Source organism: Octopus sinensis, linkage group LG4 (assembly GCF_006345805.1).
Source record: "Octopus sinensis linkage group LG4, ASM634580v1, whole genome shotgun sequence".
Classification (NCBI taxonomy): Eukaryota; Metazoa; Mollusca; class Cephalopoda; order Octopoda; family Octopodidae; genus Octopus; species Octopus sinensis.
Genome location: NC_043000.1, coordinates 77,173,557 through 77,184,526, shown reverse-complemented (window position 1 = coordinate 77,184,526; position 10,970 = coordinate 77,173,557). Strand labels below are relative to the sequence as shown.

General features: G+C 36.5%; 1 long non-coding RNA gene across 1 annotated transcript; it reads left to right on the top strand.

The window, feature by feature from the left end:
• Positions 1-4,109: 4,109 nt before the first annotated feature.
• LOC118763249 lies at positions 4,110-9,111 on the top strand. Its single transcript, XR_004998999.1, has 2 exons — positions 4,110-4,290; positions 8,942-9,111. It is a non-coding gene; the product is annotated as an uncharacterized LOC118763249 (long non-coding RNA).
• The last annotated feature ends 1,859 nt before the right edge of the window (positions 9,112-10,970 follow it).

The window sequence follows — 10,970 nt, the reverse complement described above, 5'->3', positions numbered from 1 at the left end:
GACATATTCCAGTTTTCAGAACATATTTCAGAGTGAGGAGATAATTCGGTCATGTGATGCAGGAACACTCCATTAGAATTCAGTGAACTAGCTTTCATTCCATGAGCCAGACTTCTCTCAGTGAACCAACTTCCTCTCAATGAACCATCCCCCAGGCTATGAACAGTCCTCCAATCAAATAAATGACCATCACTAAATGAACTAATATCCACTCGATGAACTAACCATCCTCCACTCCCCATGTCCCTCCTAAAGCTGTCCTCATTCAGACTCCATAGCCATTCATTCAGACTATTCTCCATAGAATTGATTTATATTAATGTTGTGTTGTGTCATTTTACAAATATAATCTGGGTTATTTCACCACTCTCGTCTCACATCTCTCTCTCCCTCTCCCTCTCCCTCTCTTTCTCTCTCTCTCTCTCTCTCTCTCTGCCCCACCCTCAAACAAATAACTCATACTGATATATTAGTGCGTGTGTACGTGTCTACATATATGCGTGTGTGTATGTGTGTGTGAGTTTGGAGTGGGCGTGTATATACGTTTTCATGCTATATTATGCACGAGTAGAAATATGTGTATAAGTATACAGACAATAATTTTGTACGTATATACATTTCGTCACATACAAACGGTAGCGAGAACGCACAATAAAAATGAAAATTATATATATATATATATATATATATATATCTTCTCACATACCCATCCTCCCCTTCCCCTTCATCGTCAACCCTCCCCACCCCTACACAATCTTACTCCACCTTCCCCAACCCTCCTATCCCAACCCATCCTATCCCTTACACCTTCTTCCACATACCCCACCCTCTGCCTACCCACATACCCCAACTGTCAGCCTAACCCACACCCCACCCGTGCTTTCCCCACTCTCGCCTACCCCACCTCCCAACAACATCACACCACACCACACCACACTACACCACTCCACACTACACTATACCACACTACACATCACATCACAACACACCACCCACACACCAGCACTGACCAATTCCCATCTCCACATTTTCACACCTACACATATACACACGCACACATCAAGACCACCAGCCCTCTTTCACACGCACATACGTACTCTCTTATACACACACGCACCTTCGTTTTGGGGATCACCTTTACTTTGTTATCTCCCCTACTTCTTCGTTCTCCTTTGTGACCCTTCTGTCCGGCAGTCGCTATGATAGATCGTTAGCCACTACACACATTTTTTTGTCTCCTTGTTTTCTATGTTCCTTTCTGTAGAAAAGCGTAGGCTCGAAACGTAAAAGACTTTTTTCTATTCCTGAGCGTTATACTAATACATCTGTTTGTTTTATACACCACCTGTCTTCGTCTTTTGTTTTTTTCGTGAACTCTCCCCCTATATATAGTTATAGGTTGTGAATCCAAGCAAGGGATAGTATCTACCCAATATACTGCTGGTAGAATACCTAATTAATACACAAGTGTTAGTTATTACGTGGCATTTACTCTACTGGGTATAATAATTAAGCGAGGGTAATAAGTGGTTTTTACCATTAATTTATATGGCAAGAAGAAAATGGAGGGAAGCCAGAGGTAGTATTCACCACCTGTTAGACATTATGAATATTACCTCTCGATTCCCTCCATTTTCTTCTTGTCATATATATATATATACATATGGTATTTTGGGCAAGTGTCTTCTACAATAGCCACGGGCCGACCAAAGCTTTATTGCTGGATTTGGTAGACGGAAACTCTAAGAAGCTCGTCATCTTGTATTAGTAATTTGTGGTAAATCTTTTTACCTTTGCCCATATAATACAGTAAATGAATTGATTGCATCGCAATCATTAATATTTATGTATTAACTTTGTTGGGTACTTCACTAGCAGTATATTGGATATACGTTATCCCATAGAGGGTTGCATTTACAACCCCTATCTCAATTTGTATATATATATATATATATATAATTTTAATCCGAACGGGAAAACAAAAAAACAACAACAATGGAACAGATACAGTATTATTATTAATAGGCGCTCAGGAAATGGAAGCAGGAAGGTATGACGTTTCGAGCGGAGCTCTTCGTCGGAAACATAAAGAAGGAAGAGAGAGGAAAGAAAGATCCCAAAGCGGGCAACAGGGATAGAGAAAAAAAACGACTGGTGTTTACGAGTTACACATGGTGATATATATATATATATATATATATATATATATATATATATATATATATATATATATATATATTACATATATATTCTTTTATTTGTTTTAGTCATTTGACCGCGGCCATGCTGGAGCACCGCCTTTAGTCGAGCAAATCGACTCCAGGACTTATTCTTTGCAAGCCTAGTACTTATTCTATCGGTTTCTATTGCCGAACCGCTGAGTTACGGAGACGAAAACACACCAGCTTTGGTTGTCAAGCGATGTTAGGGGGACTCCTGCCCCTCCACACAGCCACGTGTATGTATATGTTTGTCCTCCCCAATATCGCTTGACAACCGATGCAGATGCGTTTACGTCCCTGTAACTTAGCAGTTCGGCAAAAGTGACCGATAGAATAAGTACTAAACTTACACAGAATAAGTCCTGGGGTCGATTTGCTCGACTAAAGGTGGTGCTTCAGCATGTCCCTAGTCAAATGGCAAACAAGTAGAAGAATAAAAGAATATATATATATGAAAATGTGTTGTTGAAAATGCACTTAAATTTCAAAATCTCATAAATGTTTAAAATACATTTACTTACATATATACCAAACTAGTTTCTACAATATTTTTTGTTTAGCAATGGTAAAAGTTTAAAATTAGGAAAAACATCTTTAAAAGTTTCAATGTTGATAAATTAAAATGTTTCAATGTTGATAAATTAACTTGTTCAAAACAGAAAGTGTAAGTTTGAATGTTCATAGCAGTCAATAAAATTAAAACTGTATATCAATTTACTTGAATGTACAAAGTTCATTAATTTTAGTGGTGGTCGACAAGTCATACTGAAAAAAAACAAGTGTGAAATGAAAATAGTAAAAAAATGGGAACTTGGTTTACAGTTTTTCTGATCCTCTTCTAATAGACGGTTTCGCTTGTTGTAGTATGCTTTGGGATCAGATGAATTTATAATTTTTTTTTTTTTAAATTAGTCAACATTGAAACATTTTAATTTGTCAACATTGAAACTTTTAAAGATGTTTTTTTTTCGCATTTTAAACTTTTACGAGTTTTTGAAATTTAGGTGCAGTTTCAACAACACATTTTCCTATAATTATTCCTGCGTGGAAACACCCCCACCACTTTTGTTATATTATATATATATATATATATATATATATATATATGTATGTATATATGTATGTATGTATGTATGTATGTATGTATGTATGTATGTATGTATGTATGTGTCTCTATCTGCATTCCTTTCTCTCTCCCTCTCTCTCGTCTTCCTCTCTCACTCTTTCCTTGTATGCGCATGTGTGTGCACGTGCGCACGTGCGCGTAACTAGACTCGCTCACACACATACACACACACGCACGCACACACAGAGTTCTACCCCTACCTTTATATTACTCGCTGTCTCTCTCCTTATCCCACTGTCGCACTCTTATCTCCAGCAAAGACTGACAGTATAAGCTTAACCAGTAAACATAGTGAACTCACCACTATCCCTGCTCCCTATTTTATATCAGAAGAAAAGAGAGGAAATGTTTGTGAAGTGTATATGTAGGAGTGGAGGAAAGGAGAGACTAAACTGTGGACATAAAAGTGCAGTGATGGGTCTGAAATATGTGTTTATATGTATTACTGTGTGCAATGTTGGTGTGTGGTAAACGTAGTGTAAAAAGCTTCAGGTGAAGGAATGTGGACCCGGAGCTCTGGCGGATGTAGCATTAGATAAATCCAAGATAATGAGCAGAACCAACCACCGTCTTAGATTAAATTTTTTAAAATTAGTAGTTGAAAATGAAACAACTATTGCTGCTGTTGCTGCTGCTGCTACTACTACTACTACTACTACTACTACTACTACTACTACTACTACTACTACTACTACTACCACTACTACTTCGTCATCTACTACTATTACTACCACCACCACCACCACCACTACCACAACTACTACTACTACAACTGATGATGATGATGATGATGATGATGATGATACTTACAAGGAAAGCGAGAGAAAGAATAGCAATAGCAAAACCTACTCCCGATTGTGAGAAAATGAAGACGAGGAGTAAACGTTAAACAATAGATATGAAAATGAATTAGTCCCTATGAAATATGGTTTCCTTGGCAACGTAATGTTTTGTTTTTTTTTTGTTTCCTTTAACCTCATTATCGGAAAGTTTGACGCCATGTTGTTTCACTCACCCCATTGTCATTTCCTGCCTCCTCTTGGTTTCCTCTATTTCCTTGTCGCACATTCTAGAACCACTTTCATTCCAACCACCACCATCATCACCATTATCACCACCTCTACCGCTACCCCACTACATTATCACCACTGCCATCACCACTACTATAAACACCACCATAATCAATGCCACTACAATCACCACCACCACTATGCTAGAGGTTGTGCAACCTTTTCTAACAAATTCTGAAACATTGCACCGAATCACACTATCAGCATCTGTTGTTTATATTTTACCGAGTAGGAGGTCAGTGTCCCATAGATATATGCTTCCCCTTATCAAGATAGTGAATTCGATATGGTGGAGGGGGTCGCTACAGTGTTTGTACTCCCTGTTTCGCCGTACAGTGTCCTCTAGATGTATTTTACTATGCAGGCGATACAGCATCCTATAGATATTCAACGTTCTATCAAATTGTTTGGGTCAATAGAGCTGATGACCTATTAGGTTGGAACGAAAGTCCCGTCACATTTCAAGATGGGAAAGAAATAAATATTTCTTAGGCTTTAATTAATCTATTTAATCAAGATAATATTTCCATTCATTATTGATAACATACTCCCATCTATTTACAAATTGTTGTTTTGTCAGTCGTAAAATACTTCAGATTTCGAAGCAAAGAAACTCTCAATATAATTTTAATAAACTTTTTACCCCTAGGTCAGGAGAAAAAGAAGGATGAGGTAAAAATTCCATATTGGGTGCCATAATCTTTTACTGAGTAACGTGGATAATATGTAGTCTTGTATTATCGTGTAAGAGTAATATCTTTGGTATTTTTTGCAAATTTTTGCGCAATGCTTTTGATTGACGACCATACTTTGCATTAGCTGTTTCGTTTTGGTTTAACACTTCATGATAGACGACACCCTGCATATCCCACCAAACACGGAGCTTAACTTTTTGGGGGTATAATCCTAGTTTGAGGATGAATTCTCCTTTTTTCTTTTCTTTTATTTGGTGCTGCCTAACGTCGCTTCCATTAAATATGATTATGGGGAACCCACTTTTCATCACGTGTTGATTCTATCTAAGGAAGGTTTGATAGCAAATGTACTCTTCAATGATAAGCAGAAAGCAATTCGTCACCCGATATTTCTAATCCTTTGCCATTTTAAAACTCATTTTTTTCCTTCAATTCTCCCAACTCTCCATGTATTTATCCCACTTTTTCCCCTATTCTTCCTCTCACCCTCTTACATTTCGTCCTTTCAGATTACAAATCGAATTCTTTTCCCCAAGAATTGTATCAATCTTCAGAATATTGTTCAAGCGATGTTTTCTTACAAGATTTGATAGAACTACTTCCAAATTTCCGAATTTCCAAATTTAGATTCCTACCAATTGTGCATGTCTTCTTAATATCAACTTCTTGACCAAGATTTCTCTGCAAACAGTACTTTTGCAGATAAAGCTACCAGCACCTCGCTCGGTCAAATTCCTGCTACCAATACAACACACACACACGCCAAGTCTTTCTGCACACTCTCCTTCACTTTTTATTAACAAGTATAAAAGGTTTTCCTAGTATTCCAAATGCTCTATTGGCTGAGTATTACTCATCTGTTTACATTTTAATACTATGAATAGGTTGTGTTTGTTTGTTCGTATAAGTCTACCTGTAATTCTCCCTTATAATAATGTGGTAAGAAGTTTGCTTCCCAAGCACATGGATCCAAGTTCAATCCCACAGCGTGGTACATTGGACAAGTATCTTCTACTATAGCCTTGGCCCGACCAAAGCCTTCTGAGTGGATTTAGTAAACGGCAACTGAAAGAAGTCGGTCGTATGTATGCGTGTGTATGTGTATGTCGTGTGTATGTGTATGCGTGTGTGCATGTGTGCGTGCGCGCATGTGCGTGTGTGAGTCTATGTGTGTGAGTGTGCGTGTATGTGTGTCTTTAAATCTGTGTTTGTCCCCCACCACCGCTTGACGATCGGTGTTTGTGTGTTTACGTTCCGGTAACATAGCGGTTACTCTTAGTGATAGAATAAGTACCTGGCCTAGAAATAAAAATTACTAGGGTCGATTCACTTGACTGGACTTCTCCATGATGGTGTCCCTGCAAGGCCTGCTGTCTAATGATTAAAACAATTAAAAGATAAATGGTAATAAGTTAACTAGAGAATAGTCAGTGCTACTAACATTCAGTGATTAATTAATTAAATACATATATATATTAAGTAGTTATATATTTATATATATATACATATCCATGTTCGTTTCTATGGATGTCTTTGTATGCACCTGACTAACAGCTGGAACACTCCTAATTTGAAATCAACTCCACGATTGATAGTTGTAGTTAAAAGAAAATTATTTACACTTTAGTAAGCTAATTCGAATACTAATCAAAATGTTTTGCTCTACTACGTGAAAATGTGTCTGCACTGACTTTATTATTAGGCATTCATAGTATGACTCATATTTTTTACCTAGTCATTCTTTCAAGTTACCATATTACGCAGTGTTTATTCATGTGTGTGTGTGATATTCATATGCATGAGTGGGTGCGTGTGTGTAGTGTGTGTGTGTGTGTGTGTGTTGTGTGTGTGTGTGTGTGTGTGTGTGTGTACAGTCACCTTTGTGAAACAATATTAGACTAGGCTTCTACGAGGAGGTGTAATGACATTGAAACATGTCTATCATTGTTTGTCTCACTATTACCATAAGTGCTGGAACGAAATTTGTTTAGTGAGTTCAAACCAAAGTCCAAAATGTTTTACACATAAGGTCGATTTTTCAACCTTAATACCAAAACAAACACTGGTATAATAATGATTATTATTATCATATTTGTACATCAACCAAATCAGATAAATCCAGTTCAAAAATATTTCTATGCTCGTTTGTTTTGGCGATGATATTTGTAAGGAAGATGTTCAAAGCGTTCTCATTGCTCCCAAAAGATTTTAGGGGGTGCACTTGCACCCCGCCAGCAAGTCAAAAATATAATGTGTAATGCAATATTACAGATTATATTCTTAAGTAATTCCAGAGATGCTTGCACTGCCTTTCTTTACTAGATTTGATCATTAAGTTAATGATTCTCCTCCATACGAGAGTAATTTTTAATTTAATGTGTATCAGATATGTTAACACTGACCTTTCTGTTTGCTTTACATGCAGAGTATGTATTTGCGTACTTCCCACCAACTCTTATTCATATATTGTTCTGTTTCAACCAATCCATGACTTACAGTAAAAAAAAAGTGTGTGTGAGTGTGTGTGTGTTTGTGTGTGTGTGTGTGTGTGTGTGTGTGTGTGTGGTGTGTATGTGTGTGTGTGTGTGCGTGTGTGTGTCTGTGTATACATATATAGAGAGGTAGATATATTATATATACATACATACACACACTCACACACAATCACACTCACAAGCGTGCCAAGAACCCATGTGCTATCTTCTCAGTGATCTGGTCCAAATTTTTTTTTGGGGGGGGGGGTATCTTCTGATAAATAGATTTTAACAATGCTCATTGGAGAGAGATTTGTATTAGTTCCTATTTCATGCCTCTCCTCACGTTCATTAGCTATCCTAATTAAGTTACTGATTTCATGATCACAAACTCGGCCAAGATAGTTGTCTATGTTGTTTCAGTGTCACAATACGTGCTTCATCATCAATACAGACCACGACTACCATGAATTTATACGTCACATGTATTTACTTCTCTGTTGCTGTGACTATTACCTCTGACAAGACACAAAAGCTGTTTGTCAATGCTCAAGGTTTTCAATGTTACTTTCAGCTTTGTGGTACTTTTCTGACTGTTGACTGTTCTCGTCTCTCTAACAAATTCACATTTGTGATAAAAAGGGACTGTCTACGTGGTTGTTCAACCAGCTAAAAATAACAGCCAAATCTCCCCCACATTACACCTTGAAGTCTTAAAAACAAGGGGCAAATTAATATTCCGAAATATTAAAGGCACCGATTGGATGACAAAGAGGTCATAGTTTAGGTGCTTCTATCACAGGTCTGTTTAGTCAAAGGCTGACCTTGACTAAACAACAACAACGCGAGACTAGAGAACGTTGTCAAGGTAGTCGCTTGATTTGCTAGAAATAACAGCCAAATCACAGAGGATCACACTGGATAACGTGGTCCTGGATTGAAAATACCTGTAAAAGATAGGATGATCACAGTTGGAATGTCTTTGATGATCATAGGTTTATGTAATTAGGGCTGACCTGGGATTAAAGAACAACATCAACAACAACCAAAACAAAAACTACAATTACAACAACAATATAACTATAACAACATCAACAACAACAATGTACAATATACTTACTATTCAAAGTAACCTCTGAAATATAGACGACAAAAACACACTTCCTGACATCGCCATAGAAAACAGTAACAGAAAATAACATGTTTAACTTTCATAAAGGGTTAATCCTTTCTTACTCGTCTAAAATCCATTGGGTCAATCAATGGTTACTTCCAGCTTTTGTAAGGTTAAACAGATGGGACCTAAATACACACCCTCCTCTGAACTGTAGTTAATTGAAGTTTTCTTTTATAGATGTTCCTTGTTCAAATGGGATCCATTCTCGGCGGTCGCTATGTGAAGGAATGTAAGTGGAATAAAATATCTCCAGTAGATCTGATCTCGCATTTGTTGGTCCGGGAGTTCAGTATCAGAAACCATAAGACTATTTTCCCTCTGAAAATTAAAATGAATTTTTTTCTTAAGCTTTCTATTTATTTATTTTTTCTTTTATTTATTCAAATTCATTTCTTGAATTTATGGCGCTATAAATAGCAGCCATATCTTTCAAATTCTTTAAAAATAAGGAATGTCACATTAAATAATTTATTCGGTCATATGTCTGCTTAATCAAATCTGATATGGGGCTAAATAACAACTTCCAGCAATAAATATAAAACAGATAAAAATACGAGGTCGTGAATTTCATGGAGTCATTTAATGACCGGAAGTACTTATCAATGAGTGATCAGGTGTAAATATACAGGTGTACTGACGGGAAATAGTAACTATTTCCTCAGTTACTCAGGATTAACTCGATTTGTCGTTATATTATCAATTAATTAATAAATACATCAATTTGGTTGATTTTTCAGTGTCTTACAGTAAGACATATATAAAGTGGCTATAACCAATCTAATCGACACCAGTATATTGGTGGTATTTCTTTCATTGAGGAATGAGAGATGAAACTAAAAACCATAAAATGTTGCACTGTCCCTGTTGCCTTTATGATTTCCAACATCACAAGGTCGCAGATTCGGAGAAGGGCTGGAATATTTTTTTATTGACTCTATCGACAGACCGATGATTTGTAACTTAAACTCCTGGCTAGAAATTTGGGGCGAGTGTTTGGCCAATTAAATCGAAAAATGAAAGTCAAGGATAAACTCGATTCCAGAAGGGTTTGAACTCAAAATGTAATGGTGTTGGTGTCAATAAATACTGCATGACATCCTATCATTAAGATGGACATGCCTCTAAATAATGTCAAGTGCCCTAAAGTAAAGATGGGGATGTCACTAAATAATGTCCAGTCTCCTACCGAAAATACAGAGATCTCTCTAAATACTACTTGATAACCTGCCACTTTTGTGGCAGCACCATTTACCTCTTTGAAGCAATCATTTATTTCTCACATGAACACAAAACCCCCCAGATTTAAAGAAGGTATAATTGATTTAATCGCGCCCTCTCTCAGAACATGACGTGTACGTACATTATTGATCACAGAAAGATTTAAATGACAACATTTGAACTCAGAACATAGAAATAACTCAATATTATAAGGCAGCATTGAATCTCCCTGTTTTGTACTAAGTGTAAGATTAAGAAGATTTAATATCAGCACTCTTACCTCTCAGTCTTGCAATACATCGGAAAAGAACGATTTTAGAAAGGTAAACCTTGATTGGTGTGGTGTCGGTTTTTGATGTCGTTTGCTCCGTTATTTGAATATTTCATTGTAAATTATAGACAAGAAACTTTTGAATTTCAGAAATTAGCATGTACAAGTTAACAGATACATTAGATATGTGTGGACACACACACACACACACACACACACAAACACACACACATACATACATACATACATACATACATACATACATACATACATACATACATACATACATACATACATACATACATACATACATACATACATATATATGTATGTGTATATATCTATATACAAACATGTATATATATCAATATATGTATATATATATGTGTGTGTGTTGTGTGTTTTGCAGGTGAGGAATGCTATGACAAAGGTCCTGGACACCTTCGTTTTGGAGGATGTCTATGCACCTTTCTGAAGGTGGCTGAAACGCTACAAGTACATTGAAGTCAGAGATTAGAGTTTTGTACTTCTTTAAAATCAATATATTTCTCATTAAAAAGTCTGAAAACTTCTAGAATGCAGCTTGTGCACACGCGCGCACACATACAGACACACACACACACATGTACATATATATATTATATATACATATTTACAGAGACACAAGTACATACACACAACACACACACATATATATATATATATTGATATATATAC